Source organism: Salvelinus alpinus, chromosome 2, assembly GCF_045679555.1.
Source record: "Salvelinus alpinus chromosome 2, SLU_Salpinus.1, whole genome shotgun sequence".
In the NCBI taxonomy this organism is placed as follows: domain Eukaryota; kingdom Metazoa; phylum Chordata; class Actinopteri; order Salmoniformes; family Salmonidae; genus Salvelinus; species Salvelinus alpinus.
In genome coordinates this window covers 4,013,253-4,030,356 of record NC_092087.1, presented here as the reverse complement: position 1 = coordinate 4,030,356, position 17,104 = coordinate 4,013,253, and the positions used below count along the sequence as shown (strand labels likewise).

General features: G+C 44.8%; 1 protein-coding gene across 1 annotated transcript in view; it reads right to left on the bottom strand.

The window, feature by feature from the left end:
• LOC139553097 (plasma membrane calcium-transporting ATPase 2-like) overlaps positions 1-16,751 on the bottom strand; it is a 256,276-nt gene extending 239,525 nt beyond the window's left edge. Inside the window, exon 1 of the mRNA XM_071365060.1 lies at positions 16,544-16,751. The gene's annotated coding sequence lies outside the window, so the exon portion shown is untranslated. The remainder of the gene's footprint in view (positions 1-16,543) is intronic.
• Between the last annotated feature and the right edge of the window lie 353 nt (positions 16,752-17,104).

Genomic DNA, 17,104 nt, shown 5'->3' with positions numbered 1-17,104 from the left:
AAACATTGGCAGGGAAAACTTGTTATTGTTTCAACTGCTTATAAATTAATAAACTGAATCTCAATGTGACCTGGATTTAAAAAGAATAGAGCTGAGACTGCTGCCAAAAAGAATATGCTGGAAGGAAACTCTCTCTCGCCCATGTTCACACTAGTCCAATAATGTTTCACCTCAGTAGGACATGTAAGAGGTGTCAAGTTAGCTACCTAGATGGTTTTTTACCCAGTTAGCTACTGATAACTACTGATAGTGATGTCGTCTGGGATATACCAGACCTTGGAGCGTCGTAAATAGGTCAAGCAACCCGTCTGTCTCGAGAGACTAATAGTGATGCTACACTAGGCCTATTTGAGACCATCTCCATTTACCCACCAGATTCAGTAGCTTGAAAAACACCAAAAGCTTGAAAACTCCATTGAAACCACATTGAAAACTCCATTGAAACCACATTGAAAACCCCATTAGATTTTTCCCAACGATTATTTTTTTTTTCTTATTGTCTTGTTGGAAGATCCACTGGCAGAGGCAACCAGATTTTTGACAAAAATATCCTGGTAAAGGATACAGTTCATGATGCCGTTGACTTTTAACAAGGGCCCCAGGACCAGTGGAAGCAGAATAGCCCCATAACATCAAAGATCCACCACCATATTTTACAGTAGATATGGGGTTCTTTCCTGCATACGCATCCTCATTTCAACGCCAAACCCACCACTGGTGTGCATATCCAAAGAGCTCTATTTTCATGTCATCTTACCAAAGCACCGGTTCCAAACCAGACAGGACACAATGTGTGCTTTCTGATCGTTGTTAAATTATATTACCTCAGTGTCCCGCAGAGGTCGATTTTGGGACCTGTCCTCTTTACTATTTATTAAAACAATATAGGTCTATATGCAAAAATCTGTAACATTCATCTGTATACAGATGACACTTCTGTACGTTATTTCCTCTACTGCTGACCGGGCTATGTTGGAGCTGCAATCTAATTTTGTTGCCTTGCTTTAAAATTGGTACTTAATGCAGGAAAAATGAAGTGTATGCTGTTTTTTTTTTGATTCTCTTAGAAATATTTCAGAGGGCTTACATATTTATGCATTGGATGGTTCTTTCAACGCGCAGGTTTCCCGCCTATAAATATAATGGTTCTTGGATTGACAATAAATTGCCGTTTCAAAAATCCCATGAGCTAGTTAAAATGCTGAGATTTAAGGTAGGCTTCTTTTAGAAATATATCTTGCCTCTCCCTAAACAGCAGGAAACAGATTGCACAGTCAACTTTCCTGTCAGTTAGTGACCATGATGACACCGTTTATCGGGAAATGCAGCATCCGCTACTCTTAAACCTTTGGATGGCGTCTTGCGTAGCACCCTCCGCTTTATCACGTGACAGTTTTAATACGCATCGATGCATCCTGTATAAAAAGATTGGCTGGTCCTCATTAAAGTCCCGTAGATCACTTCACTATTCCCCTTTTTGTTTACAAAGCTCTACTACACAAGCTTCCGACTTACCGAACTTTGTTGTTAAAGTATAAAAACATGAGATACCAAACCCGTTCACAGTGTTGGTTAACTCTTGAGCTTCCTCGGGTTTCCACCAAACTAGGGAAATCCGCTTTTATTTTTATTGCGACCCACTGCTGGAACAATTTACAGATCTCATGCGAATTGAATGTTCCGGTGCCAATCAGGAAGTTTCGAGTGTTGATTGAGGACCTAGTAGCTGAGAAATGTAACTGTTGTTTTTGCTTTTTGAGTATTTTAACATGGGTAGTTTTAAATGTGTAAATTGCATTTCAATGTGTATTGTGTATACAGGGCTCACCTTGAAATGAAACCCTCCTCTGTCTCAGTGTTGATTTCATTGTCAAATAAAGCAATAAAAAAAGTAATGTCTTGGTCAACTGTATTAAGTAGGTCAATAATTTCAGACCCCACTGTTTTTAATTGGCTCTAATGACCATAGACATTTACCAGTCACAGATGGTCCCTCTAATGGCCATAGACATTTACCAGTCACAGATTGTCCCTCTAATGGCCATAGACATTTACCAGTCACAGATTGTCCCTCTAATGGCCATAGACATTTACCAGTCACAGATGGTCCCTCTAATGGCCATAGACATTTACCAGTCACAGATTGTCCCTCTAATGGCCATAGACATGTACCAGTCACAAATGGTCCCTTTAATGGCCATAGACATGTACAAGTCACAGATGGTCCCTTTAATGGCCATAGACATTTACCAGTCACAGATGGTCCCTCTAATGGCCATAGACATTTACCAGTCACAGATTGTCCCTCTAATGGCCATAGACATTTACCAGTCACAGATTGTCCCTCTAATGGCCATAGACAGTTACCAGTCACAGATGGTCCCTTTAATGGCCATAGACATTTACCAGTCACAGATTGTCCCTCTAATGGCCATAGACATTTACCAGTCACAGATTGTCCCTCTAATGGCCATAGACATTTACCAGTCACAGATGGTCCCTCTAATGGCCATAGACATTTACCAGTCACAGATTGTCCCTCTAATGGCCATAGACATGTACCAGTCACAGATGGTCCCTTTAATGGCCATAGACATGTACAAGTCACAGATGGTCCCTTTAATGGCCATAGACATTTACCAGTCACAGATTGTCCTTCTAATGGCCATAGACATTTACCAGTCACAGATTGTCCTTCTAATGGCCATAGACATTTACCAGTCACAGATTGTCCCTCTAATGGCCATAGACAGTTACCAGTCACAGATTGTCCCTCTAATGGCCATAGACAGTTACCAGTCACAGATGGTCCCTTTAATGGCCATAGACATTTACCAGTCACAGATTGTCCCTCTAATGGCCATAGACATTTACCAGTCACAGATTGTCCTTCTAATGGCCATAGACATTTACCAGTCACAGATTGTCCCTCTAATGGCCATAGACAGTTACCAGTCACAGATTGTCCCTCTAATGGCCATAGACATTTACCAGTGACAGATTGTCCCTCTAATGGCCATAGACAGTTACCAGTCACAGATTGTCCCTCTAATGGCCATAGACAGTTACCAGTCACAGATTGTCCCTCTAATGGCCATAGACAGTTACCAGTCACAGATTGTCCCTCTAATGGCCATAGACATTTACCAGTCACAGATTGTCCCTCTAATGGCCATAGACAGTTACCAGTCACAGATTGTCCCTCTAATGGCCATAGACATTTACCAGTCACAGATTGTCCCTCTAATGGCCATAGACATTTCCCAGTCACAGATTGTCCCTCTAATGGCCATAGACATTTACCAGTCACAGATTGTCCCTCTAATGGCCATAGACATTTACCAGTCACAGATTGTCCCTCTAATGGCCATAGACATTTACCAGTCACAGATTGTCCCTCTAATGGCCATAGACAGTTACCAGTCACAGATTGTCCCTCTAATGGCCATAGACATATAAAGTTACAGACTGGGATCTGGCATTGATGATGTTTCGAATCGTTTCGGCTCTTTATTACAGCTAATCACCATTACATATTTCACATTTGATTAATTCACTAGGTATGTAATACTATGGCATAACCTGATATCTTCAAAAGGCAAGAATAGAATACAATACAATAGTTTAGAATAGAATGCTTTAGAATATAATACTTTAGAATATAATATTTTACAGTATAATAGTTTAGAATATAATATAATAGTTTAGAATATAATACTTTGGAATATAATATTCTAGAATAGCATACAGCAGAAGACAACAGCATATAATAATTTAGAATATAATATAATAGTTTAGAATATAATATAATAGTTTAGAATATAATATAATAGTTTAGAATATAATATAATAGTTTAGAATATAATACAATAGTTTAGAATATAATATAATCGTTTAGAATATAATAGTTTAGAATAGAAAATAATAGTTTAGAATATAACATTTAGAAAAAAAAAAAATAATAAAAAAAATAAAAAAAATAAAATAAATAAAAATAATTTAATCTGTTCAATCTGACTGCTGTCTCATCAGCCCAACCAGGCAATTTATAAACTTGATCTCCACTATAAAAAGCATCTAGAAATTATATCACATAAGATTTCGTTTTCAACAGTGGAGATTTGTATAAACCTTGCTGTCTGTCTCTCTGAAATGTGTCGCATTGTTTTAATATTCAAGTTCAATCTCCAGCTGTCCCATAGTGGTGTTCCCGAGTGGTGCAGCAGTCTAAGGCACTGCATCCCAGTGCTAGAGGGATCACTAAAGACCCTGGTTTGATCCCGGGCTGTATCACAACCGCCCGTGATCGGGAGTCCCATAGGGCGGCACACAATTGGCCCAGCATCATCTGGGTTAGGGGAGGGTTTGGCCGGGGAAGGCCATCATTGTAAAATAAGAATTTGTTCTTAACTGACTTGCCTTGTTAAATAAAGGTTAAATAAATATACAATAAAATAGGAATGTGTTGGTAGTCGGGATGAGACAAACAGGCAGGCAGCTTTTCTCAGCCAGTCGAAATCATGAATCAGCATCATTTGTATTGATATATACAAAGAACTATAAGAACTTTAAGGAATACCTAGGATAGGATAAAGTAATCCTTCTAACCCCCCCCCCCCCCCCCTTAGAGTTAGACGCACTATTGTAAAGTGGTTGTTCCACTGGACATCATAAGATGCACCAACTTGTAAGTCGCTCTGGATAAGAGCGTCTGCTAAATGACTTAAATGTAAATGTAAATGTAAACTATCAACAGAAAACATGTCAAACGAAATGAAGGGTAGCTAGTTTGCAGTCTTTTCAGCTTCAGTTTGAAGTGATTGTGTTAGCTGTGTCGGCTAGCTCCTCCGTCCTGACGATAGAGCACGTTTTCTATGTCATGTCTCTATAGCTCATTGGATGTATTATGGATGTATCCAAGTACATGTCACTAGAAAACAGCTTAAACAAATGCAAATGCGGCTACTTTGTTGTTATTCTGGCTGCACTGTTTGATGTGACTGTAAGTTAGCCGTAGTTGGCTAGCTAGCAAGGGATAAGAACGTTTCCAGCCAGTATGGCAATGGAACCAATAGAACGATCGACTGGGTTGAGTCTCTGGCAACCGAACCAATAGAACGATCGACTGGGTTGAGTCTCTGGCAACCGAACCAATAGAACGATCGACTGGGTTGAGTCTCTGGCAACCGAACCAATAGAACGATCGACTGGGTTGAGTCTCTGGCAACCGAACCAATAGAACGAACGACTGGGTTGAGTCTCTGGCAACCGAACCAATAGAACGATCGACTGGGTTGAGTCTCTGGCAACCGAACCAATAGAACGAACGACTGGGTTGAGTCTCTGGCAACCGAACCAATAGAACGAACGACTGGGTTGAGTCTCTGGCAACCGAACCAATAGAACGATCGACTGGGTTGAGTCTCTGGCAACCGAACCAATAGAACGATCGACTGGGTTGAGTCTCTGGCAACCGAACCAATAGAACGATCGACTGGGTTGAGTCTCTGGCAACCGAACCAATAGAACGAACGACTGGGTTGAGTCTCTGGCAACCGAACCAATAGAACGAACGACTGGGTTGAGTCTCTGGCAACCGAACCAATAGAACGATCGACTGGGTTGAGTCTCTGGCAACCGAACCAATAGAACGATCGACTGGGTTGAGTCTCTGGCAACCGAACCAATAGAACGATCGACTGGGTTGAGTCTCTGGCAACCGAACCAATAGAACGATCGACTGGGTTGAGTCTCTGGCAACCGAACCAATAGAACGAACGACTGGGTTGAGTCTCTGGCAACCGAACCAATAGAACGATCGACTGGGTTGAGTCTCTGGCAACCGAACCAATAGAACGAACGACTGGGTTGAGTCTCTGGCAACCGAACCAATAGAACGATCGACTGGGTTGAGTCTCTGGCAACCGAACCAATAGAACGAACGACTGGGTTGGGTAGCAACCCTAGATTTGTTTCTGGACTATATTTTGTGGAAGGAGGAAATAGTATGAATAAATTCTTCAAAATATATATATTTTTTAATGAAAATATGTAAATCATTATTTTAATATTTTGGCAACCCGTTGTATAAAAGTGATAATGCCCTCGAAACCGGTGTTTGAAGGATATATTGGCACAGTTTGCAACAATCAATATATCTTCCAAACACCGACTTCTCGGGCATTATCACTGAAATACAACATAATACAATAGTTTAGACTGGTATCTTCCTAGTTAGATAGGAATTACACTATTTATATATCTATCAAATGACTTGACCTTGCACTAGCTGCAGGGCTGTGTATGTATGTGGTTTAGTCGGTATCTAGAGAGAGGAGATGAATGAGTCATAGCAGCAGCCTGCCTTCTGCAGTGTGTGTGTCAAATCAAATCCCATTTTATTTTATGCTTTGTAAAACAACAGGTGTAGACTAACAGTGAAATTCTTCCTTACATGTCCTGTGCCAACAATGCAGAGTTAAGATACAGCTAAAACATTGAAGGAGTGACATGAGGAATAAATACACAGTAAAAAAATTACTGTGTGTGTGTGTGTGTGTGTGTGTGTGTGTGTGTGTGTGTGTGTGTGTGTGTGTGTGTGTGTGTGTGTGTGTGTGTGTGTGTGTGTGCGCGTGTGTGTGTGTGCGTGTCCCTATGACAGGGAGACATATACAGTGACAGGCTGGCAGGCAGGTTACTGTTAAATTTTTTATCTGAATCCCAGGTAGCCAAAGTACCTCAGGGTTGTATTTATTAGGGAACACAAAGGAAACCTTTAATACCATAAAAACGAAAAAGGACCACTTCATATTGCACAAGTCAAGGAAGTATTTTTCAGTGTGTTCGTTTCCTAATGAACACGACCCAGAACACGACCCAGGAGATGATCCAGGACACGACCCAGGAGATGATCCAGGACCCGCCATGTTAGAAAAAAGTGTTCCATCAGGGTTCTTCGGCTGTCCCCATGGGAGAACCCTTTTCGGTTCCAGGTAGAACCATTTTGTATTCCATGTAGAACCATCTGTGGAAAGGGTTCTATATGGAACCCAATATGTTCTACCTGGAACCAAAAGCGTTTAACTTGGATCCAAACTAGGGTTCTTCAAAGGGTTCTCCTGTGGGGGGATTTGACAGCAAGTTAAATTCACCTTGGTCTATCAAAGAGAAATACAGTCAGCCTAAAACTAAACCGCGGACTGCATCCCAAATGGTTCCTTATTACCTTAACAGTGCTCTTCTTTAGAGCCCAGCTAGGAGGCAGCCTCCTCCACTACTACCACCTTTAGAGCAGGGCCCAGCCTCCTCCACTACTACCACCTTTAGAGCAGGGCCCAGCTAGGAGGCAGCCTCCTCCACTACTACCACCTTTAGAGCAGGGCCCAGCCTCCTCCACTACTACCACCTTTAGAGCAGGGCCCAGCTAGGAGGCAGCCTCCTCCACTATCACCACCTATAGAGCAGGGCCCAGCTAGGAGGCAGCCTCCTCCACTACTACCAACTTTAGAGCAGGGCCCAGCTAGGAGGCAGCCTCCTCCACTACTACCACCTTTAGAGCAGGGCCCAGCTAGGAGGCAGCCTCCTCCACTACCACCACCTTTAGAGCAGAGCCCAGCTAGGAGGCAGCCTCCTCCACTATCACCACCTTTAGAGCAGTGCCCAGCCTCCTCCACTACTACCACCTTTAGAGCAGGGCCCAGCCTCCTCCACTACCACCACCTTTAAAGCAGGGCCCAGCTAGGAGGCAGCCTCCTCCACCACCACCACCTTTAGAGCAGGGCCCAGCTAGGAGGCAGCCTCCTCCACTACCACCTTTAGAGCAGGGCCCAGCTAGGAGGCAGCCTCCACTACCACCACCTTTAGAGCAGGGCCCAGCTAGGAGGCAGCCTCCTCCACTATCACCACCTTTAGAGCAGGGCCCAGCAACGCCAGGCTGTATCTTTCACATGGTATCCTCCTAATTCACTATCTGCAGAAGCTGGCCCAGCTTTACTGGGACCATTTTCCCTCCCTCCCTCCCTCCCTCCCTCCCTCCCTCCCTCCCTCCCTCCCTCCCTCCCTCCCTCCCTCCCTACCTACCTACCTACCTACCTACCTACCTACCTACCTACCTCCCTACCTACCTACCTACCTCCCTACCTACCGCTTTACATAGTATGTGCAGGGAACCTGTAGACTGGTATTCTCCACTGTAAAACAACACATCTAAAAAAGGCCCTTTTGATTCAATCTTCCTTCTAGTACTGTAATATATGAAGTGCTATTTCAGTTCAACAGCAGTATAAAGGTAAAGGTTTTGAGGTGAACAGTCTTACGTAAAGGGACCGAGGGCGTTCTCCTTCTTCCTTAATGAAGAGCCGTGTGGTTCCTAATTGTGTTGAAAGCAGCTGTCACGCTGTCACGAAAGCAGCTGTCACGCAACCCTCACAAAGGAGGAAGCCAACATCTAACAGCCAGGTGCAGCTAGCTCCCAGTCATTCCAGTGTAAAGACATGACAGACTGCAGAAAGAAGCTCCTCACCTCTCTCCCTCCTCTCCTCTCCCTCACTCTCCTCACCTCTCTCACTCCTATACCTCACATCTCTCGCATCTCTCACTCCTCTCCCTCACTCTCCTCACCTCTCTCACGCCTCTTATATATACAGTGTTGTAATGATGTGCAAATAGTTAAAGTACAAAAGGGAATATATATAAACATCAATATAGGTTGTATTTTGGGTCAGAGGGTAATGCGTACGGCCCAGTACATCACCAGGGCCAAGCTTCCTGCCATTCAGGACCTCAATATCAGGCGGTGTCACAGGAACACTAACAATTGTCAAAGACTCCAGCCACCCTAGTCATAGAGTGTTCTCTCTGCTACCGCACGGCAAGTGGTACCGGAGCGCCAAGTCTAGGTCCAAGAGGCTTCTAAACTGCTTCTATACCCAAGCCATAAGACTCCTGAACATCTAGTCAAATGGCTATGCATAGTCACTTTAATAACTCTACCTACATGTACATATTAACTCAATTACCTTGACTAACTGGTGCCCCCACACAATGATTCTGTACCGGTACCCCCTGTATATAGCCTCGCTATTGTTATTTTACTACTTCTCTTTAATTATTTGCTACTTTTATTAATTTTTTTGTTGTGTTTTTCTTGAAACTGCATTGTTGGTTAAAGGCTTGTAAGTCAGCATTTCACTGTAAGGTCTACACCTCTTGCTTAGGGGACTTCTCCAGGTTCATCTCTTTGTAGGTGATGGCTTTGTTATGGAAGGTTTGGGAATCACTTCCTTTTAGGTGGTTGTACAATTTAACGGCTCTTTTCTGGATTTTGATAATTAGTGGGTATCGGCCTAATTCTCATTTGCATGCATTATTTTTACAGAATTCTGCATGCAGAGTCTCAATTTGGTACTTGTCCAATTTTGTGAATTCTTGGTTGGTGAGCGGACACCAGACGTCACATTTATAAAGGGCAATGGGTTCTATAACTGATTCAAGTACTTTTAGCCAGATCGTAATTGGTATGTCAAATTTTATGTTCCTTTTTATAGCATAGAAGGCCCTTCCTGCCTTGTCTTTCTGCTCATTCACAGCTTTGTGGAAGTTACCTGATGTTTAGGCCGAGGTACGTATAGTTGACTGGACCTTTTTTGGAACACCATTATTTTTGTCTAACTGAGATTTAGGCCCTACTACTTAGGCCCTACTTGATTGAGAATAGAAGCACCAGATCATCAGCAAACAGTAGACATTTGACTTCAGATTCTAGTAGTGAGGCCGGGGGCTGCAGACTGTTCTAGTGCCCTCGCCAATTCGTTGATATATATATTGAAGAGGGTGGGGCTTAACCTGCATCCCTGTCTCACCCCACGGCCCTGTGGAAAGAAATGTGTGTTTTTTGCCAATTTTAACCACACACTTGTTGTTTGTTTACATGGATTTTATAATATTGTATGTTTTTCCCCCAACAACACTTTCCATCAATTTGTAGAGCAGACCCTCATGCCAAATTGAGTCAAAAGCTGTTTTGAAATCAACAAAGCATGAGAAGACTTTGCCTCTGTTGTGGTTTGTTTGTTTGTCAATTAGGGTGTGCAGGGTGAATACGTGGTCTGTCGTACGATAATTTGGTAAAAAGCCATTGTGACATTTGCTCACTGAGGAAATGAACTAGTCTGCTGTTAATGACAATGAAGAGGATTTTCCCAAGGTTGCTGTTGACGCATATCCCACGATAGTTATTGGAGTCAAAAAAAAAAGTCTGATTTCTGACGTGCTGTTCCTTCTTTTTCCGTAGTGTATTTCTGTATTGTTTTAGTAATTCACCATAGTGAAGGCATAGGCTCAGGTTTTCTAGGTCTGTATGTTTTTGGTTGGACAGGTTTCTCAATTCTTTAAGTTTTTGCATTCTTCATCAAACAAATTTTCATTGTTGTTCATTTTCTTTGGCTTTCTGTTTGAAATGTTGAGATTTATTAGGGAAGCTGGGAGGTCAAATATACTGATAACGTTTTCTACTACCTTTACTATTACAGTGGAACGTTTTGTCCAGGAATTTGTCTAAAAGGGATTGAATTTGTTGTTTTCTAATTGTTTTCTATTATGTTTCCACACTACTTTCCTTCCATCTATAGCATTTCTTCGTATTATTCAGTTCCTTTGACTTTGATGCCTCATGATTGAGTTTTGCTCTGTTCAAGGAGACTGTGGTTTTGCTTTGTGATAGGGGTGTCAGTGGGCTGACTGAACACTGAGAGACTCTGGGTTGAGGTCTGTGATAAAGTAGTCTACAGTACTACTGCCAAGAGCTAAGCTATATGTGTACCTACCATAGGAGTCCCCTTGAAGCCTACCATTTATTATGTACATACCCAGCGTACGACAGAGCTGCAGGAGCTGTGACACGTTGTTGTTGGTTATGTTGTCGTAGTTGTGTCTAGGGGGGCATATGGGGGAGGGAATGCTGTCACCTCCAGGAAGGTGTTTGTCCCCCTGTGTGCTGAGGGTGTCAGGTTCTTGTCCAGTTCTGGCATTTAGGTCGCCACAGACTAGTACATGTCCTTGGGCCTGGAAATGATTGATTTCCCCCTCCAGGATGGAGAAGGTGTCTTCATTAAAGTATGGGGATTCTAGTGTGGGGATATTGGTAGCACACAGGAGGACATTTTTCTTTGTTAAGATAATTTCCTTTTGAATTTCTAGCCAAATGTTCCTGTTTTGATTAATTTAATAGAGTGAGTTAGGTCTGCTCTATATCAAATTAACATACCCCCTGAGTCCCTTCCCTGTTTCACACCTGGTAGTTTGGTGGATGGGTCTACCAGCTCTCTGTAAGATAGAGGGCAACCAGTGGGTCCGTCTCCTCTATGCCATGTTTCTTGTAGGATGACAATGTCTGTACTTCAAATTTCTTTGATGAAGTCCGGTTTCCTGCTCTTTAGGCCAAAGACAGATGCCCTCAGGCCTGGGATATTCCAGGATGAGATGGTGAAGGCTTGTGTTCCATAAAGTTTAACCTAGTCTAACCTCCACCTCCACATACTGTAACACCAGGGTCTAGTTTAACCTCCTCATACTGTAACACCAGGGTCTAGTTTAATCTCATCATACTGTAACACCAGGGTCTAGTTTAACCTCATCATACTGTAACACCAGGGTCTAGTTTAACCTCCACCTCCACATACTGTAACACCAGGGTCTAGTTTAACCTCCTCATACTGTAACACCATGGTCTAGTTTAACCTCCTCATACTGTAACACCGTGGTCTAGTTTAACCTCCACCTCCACATACTGTAACACCAGGGTCTAGTTTAACCTCCTCATACTGTAACACCAGGTTCTAGTTTAACCTCCACATACTGTAACACCAGGGTCTAGTTTAACCTCCTCATACTGTAACACCAGGGTCCATTTTAACCTCCACATACTGTAACACCAGGGACTAGTTTAACCTCCTCATACTGTAACACCAGGGTCTAGTTTAACCTCCACCTCCTCATACTGTAACACCGTGGTCTGGTTTAACCTCCTCATACTGTAACACCATGGTCTAGTTTAACCTCCTCATACTGTCACACCAGGGTCTAGTTTAACCTCCACCTCCTCATACTGTAACACCGTGGTCTGGTTTAACCTCCTCATACTGTAACACCAGGGTCTGGTTTAACCTCCTCATACTGTAACACCAGGGTCTAGTTTAACCTCCTCATACTGTAACACCAGGGTCTAGTTTAACCTCCTCATACTGTAACACCAGGGTCTAGTTTAACCTCCTCATACTGTAACACCAGGGTCTAGTTTAACCTACTCATACTGTAACACCAGGGTCTAGTTTAACCTCCTCATACTGTAACACCAGGGACTAGTTTAACCTCCTCATACTGTAACACCAGGGTCTAGTTTAACCTCATCATACTGTAACACCAGGGTCTAGTTTAACCTCCACCTCCACATACTGTAACACCAGGGTCTAGTTTAACCTCCTCATACTGTAACACCATGGTCTAGTTTAACCTCCTCATACTGTAACACCGTGATCTAGTTTAACCTCCACCTCCTCATACTGTAACACCAGGGTCTAGTTTAACCTCCACCTCCTCATACTGTAACACCAGGGTCTAGTTTAACCTCCTCATACTGTAACACCAGGGTCTAGTTTAACCTCCACCTCCACATACTGTAACACCAGGGTCTAGTTTAACCTCCACATACTGTAACACCAGGGTCTAGTTTAACCTCCTCATACTGTAACACCAGGGTCTAGTTTAACCTCCTCATACTGTAACACCAGGGTCTAGTTTAACCTCCTCATACTGTAACACCATGGTCTAGTTTAACCTCCTCATACTGTAACACCAGGGTCTAGTTTAACCTCCTCATACTGTAACACCAGGGTCTAGTTTAACCTCCACATACTGTAACACCAGGGTCTAGTTTAACCTCCTCATACTGTAACACCAGGGACTAGTTTAACCTCCTCATACTGTAACACCAGGGTCTAGTTTAACCTCCTCATACTGTAACACCAGGGTCTAGTTTAACCTCCTCATACAGTAACACCAGGGTCTAGTTTAACCTCCTCATACTGTAACACCAGGGTCTAGTTTAACCTCCTCATACTGTAACACCAGGGTCTAGTTTAACCTCCTTATACTGTAACACCAGGGTCTAGTTTAACCTCCACATACTGTAACACCAGGGTCTAGTTTAACCTCCTCATACTGTAACACCAGGTTCTAGTTTAACCTCCACCTCCACATACTGTAACACCAGGGTCTAGTTTAACCTCCACCTCCACATACTGTAACACCAGGGTCTAGTATAACCTCCTTATACTTTAACACCAGGGTCTAGTTTATCTCCACCTCCACATACTGTAACACCAGGGTCTAGTTTAACCTCCTCATACTGTAACACCAGGGACTAGTTTAATCTCCACATACTGTAACACCAGGATCTAGTTTAACCTCCACCTCCTCATACTGTAACACCATGGTCTAGTTTAACCTCCACATACTGTAACACCAGGGTCTAGTTTAACCTCCACCTCCACATACTGTAACACCATGGTCTAGTTTAACCTCCACATACTGTAACACCAGGATCTAGTTTAACCTCCACCTCCTCATACTGTAACACCATGGTCTAGTTTAACCTACACATACTGTAACACCAGGGTCTAGTTTAACCTCCACCTCCACATACTGTAACACCAGGGTCTAGTTTAACCTCCACATACTGTAACACCAGGGTCTAGTTTAACCTCCACATACTGTAACACCAGGGTCTAGTTTAACCTCCACCTCCTCATACTGTAACACCAGGGTCTAGTCTAACCTTCACCTCCTCATACTGTAACACCGTGGTCTAGTTTAATCTCCACATACTGTAACACCAGGGTCTAGTTTAACCTCCACCTCCACATACTGTAACACCAGGGTCTAGTTTAACCTCCACATACTGTAACACCAGGGTCTAGTTTAACCTCCACCTACTGTAACACCAGTGTCTAGTTTAACCTCCTCATAATGTAACACCAGGGACTAGTTTAACCTCCTCATACTGTAACACCAGGGTCTAGTTTAACCTCCACATACTGTAACACCATGGTCTAGTTTAACCTCCTCATACTGTAACACCAGGGTCTAGTTTAACCTCCTCATACTGTAACACCAGGGTCTGGTTTAACCTCCTCATACTGTAACACCAGGGTCTAGTTTAACCTCCACCTCCACATACTGTAACACCAGGGTCTAGTTTAACCTCCTCATACTGTAACACCAGGGTCTAGTTTAACCTCCACCTCCTCATACTGTAACACCAGGGTCTAATTCAACCTCTTCTAAAGACAAAAATGACAAACACCGTCCCTTACCATGTCCACAGACAGACAAGAGCTACATTCGTCTCTACCATTTCAAGTTTCCAGGGAAAGAGAGGACATACTGTTAAACAAGCTGTTTGTCTTAATCCCACACGTTCATCTGAAATAATAAAACAGCAGATAGACAAATCAGTTTTCAACGGAGGCATGAGGCTGTTCTATCCCACACAGGGTCTTTCATGGGAAGTATTTTCTTTTAGAGCGGAGCGTCATCGTAGCTGACCCGAACAGCGAGAGCTGAAACCTAATGCAGGAAACCCCACTGAGAGACAGAGAGACTCAGGTCAGAGGAGCTAGAGGACTGAATCAGCTTCTAGAGACCAGCCAGGCAGCTCCACAACACACCACATTCCTGACAGGATTTCTTTCTCGACATGCCGCCATGTCTCTCACCCAATTATTAAACACACTACTGGTACAGCACAGTAACCTGATTACCTACTAGCCAGCCTGTGTCCCTGTCTGTCTGCTTACCAGCCTGCCTGTGTCCCTGTCTGCCTGCTTACCAGCCTGCCTGTTTTCCCTGTCGGCCTGTTTTACCCTGTCTGCCTGCTTACCAGCCTGCCTGTTTTCCCTGTCTGCCTGTTTTACCCTGTCTGCCTGCTTACCAGCCTGCCTGTTTTCCCTGTCGGCCTGTTTTACCATGTCTGCCTGCTTACCAGCCTGCCTGTTTTCCCTGTCTGCCTGTTTTACCCTGTCTGCCTGCTTACCATCCTGCCTGTTTTCCCTGTCTGCCTGTTTTACCCTGTCTGCCTGCTTACCATCCTGCCTGTTTTCCCTGTCTGCCTGTTTTCCCTGTCTGCCTGTTTTCCCTGTCTGCCTGCTTACCAGCCTGCCTGTTTTCCCTGTCGGCCTGTTTTACCCTGTCTGCCTGCTTACCAGCCTGCCTGTTTTCCCTGTCTGCCTGTTTTACCCTGTCTGCCTGCTTACCATCCTGCCTGTTTTCCCTGTCTGCCTGTTTTACCCTGTCTGCCTGCTTACCATCCTGCCTGTTTTCCCTGTCTGCCTGTTTTCCCTGTCTGCCTGTTTTCCCTGTCTGCCTGCTTACCAGCCTGCCTGTTTTCCCTGTCGGCCTGTTTTACCCTGTCTGCCTGCTTACCATCCTGCCTGTTTTCCCTGTCTGCCTGTTTTCCCTGTCTGCCTGTTTTCCCTGTCTGCCTGCTTACCATCCTGCCTGTTTTCCCTGTCTGCCTGTTTTCCCTGTCTGCCTGTTTTCCCTGTCTGCCTGTTTTCCCTGTCTGCCTGTTTTCCCTGTCTGCCTGTTTTCCCTGTCTGCCTGCTTACCATCCTGCCTGTTTTCCCTGTCTGCCTGTTTTCCCTGTCTGCCTGTTTTCCCTGTCTGCCTGTTTTCCCTGTCTGCCTGTTTTCCCTGTCTGCCTGTTTTCCCTGTCTGCCTGCTTACCATCCTGCCTGTTTTCCCTGTCTGCCTGTTTTCCCTGTCTGCCTGTTTTCCCTGTCTGCCTGTTTTCCCTGTCTGCCTGTTTTCCCTGTCTGCCTGCTTACCATCCTGCCTGTGTACAACCTGAACTGTTCACCACTCTTCTACATTTTCTCCTTCCCTCCCTGCTCCCTCTCTCCTTCCCTCCGTGCTCCCTCTCTCCCTGCTCCCTCTCTCCTTCCCTCCGTGCTCCCTCAGTGCTCTTCTCTCCCTACTGCCTCCCTCCCTCTCTCCCTGCTTCCTCTCTCCCTCTCTCCCTAATCCCTCCCTCCCTCTCTCCGTGCTCCCTCTCTCTGTGATCCGTCTATCCCTGCTCCCACTTTCCCTCTCTCCCTCTCTCCCTCTCTCCCTGCTTCCTCTCTCCCTCTCTCCCTGCTTCCTCTCTCCCCTGCTTCCTCTCTCCTTCTCTCCCTGCTTCCTCTCTCCCTCCTCTCTCCCTCTCTCCCTGCTTCCTGTCTCCTTCTCTCCCTTCTCCCTCCCTCTGTGCCCCTCACTCCCTGCTCCATCTCTCCCTCTCTCCCTCTCTCTGTGCTCCCTCTCTCCCTGCATTCTCTCTCCCTCTCTCCCTGCATCCTCTCTCCCTCTCTCCCTCCGTCTGCTCTGCACGGGAGCTAAGCTTCTACTCGCCAGTCATAACACCCCAGACAGAGAGAAACATGCTGTAGTGTATTAAATAGCACAAAGAAAGCAGCAGCAGCGGCGGCATTGACGTTAAAGCGTTACTTACTTGGATGCTAGCTAGCGATGCAACGATATCACCTCACATCCAGTAGAGAAGATAGGAGAGAGGCTGCTGTTCATAGGTAACCTGGAGCTCCCTGTTCACTCACCACACACAGAGAGAGTCAACGGTTGACCATGGAGTGTGTGTGTGTGTGATCAGAGAAGTGAGAGAGCATGTCCTCGTCTCACAGTGCAATGACAACTCTTCCCCAGGGACTGTGCTGTGAGAGGAGAACCACCACCTGGGAGATAGCTCTTCAGAAGGGAAGGAGGGGACGGGGGGGAGAGGGGAGGGAGGAAAGAGGGGGAGAGGGGAGGGGTTGAAGGGGGGGAAGAGGGGAGGGAGTGAAGAGGGGAGGGAGTGAAGGCGGGGAGAGGGGAAGGGATTGAGAGAGGAGGGAGGGAGGGAGAGAAGGAGGGAGGGAGAGAGGGAGGGAGGGAGGGAGGGAGTGGGAAGCAGTGGGGTAGACTTTCAAGGACACACACTTGGTCAGAATCATGTCTGTCTGTTCTAAGGCAGGTGCCCAGCTAAGCACAAACGTTCCCACAACTTTAGAGAACGTTC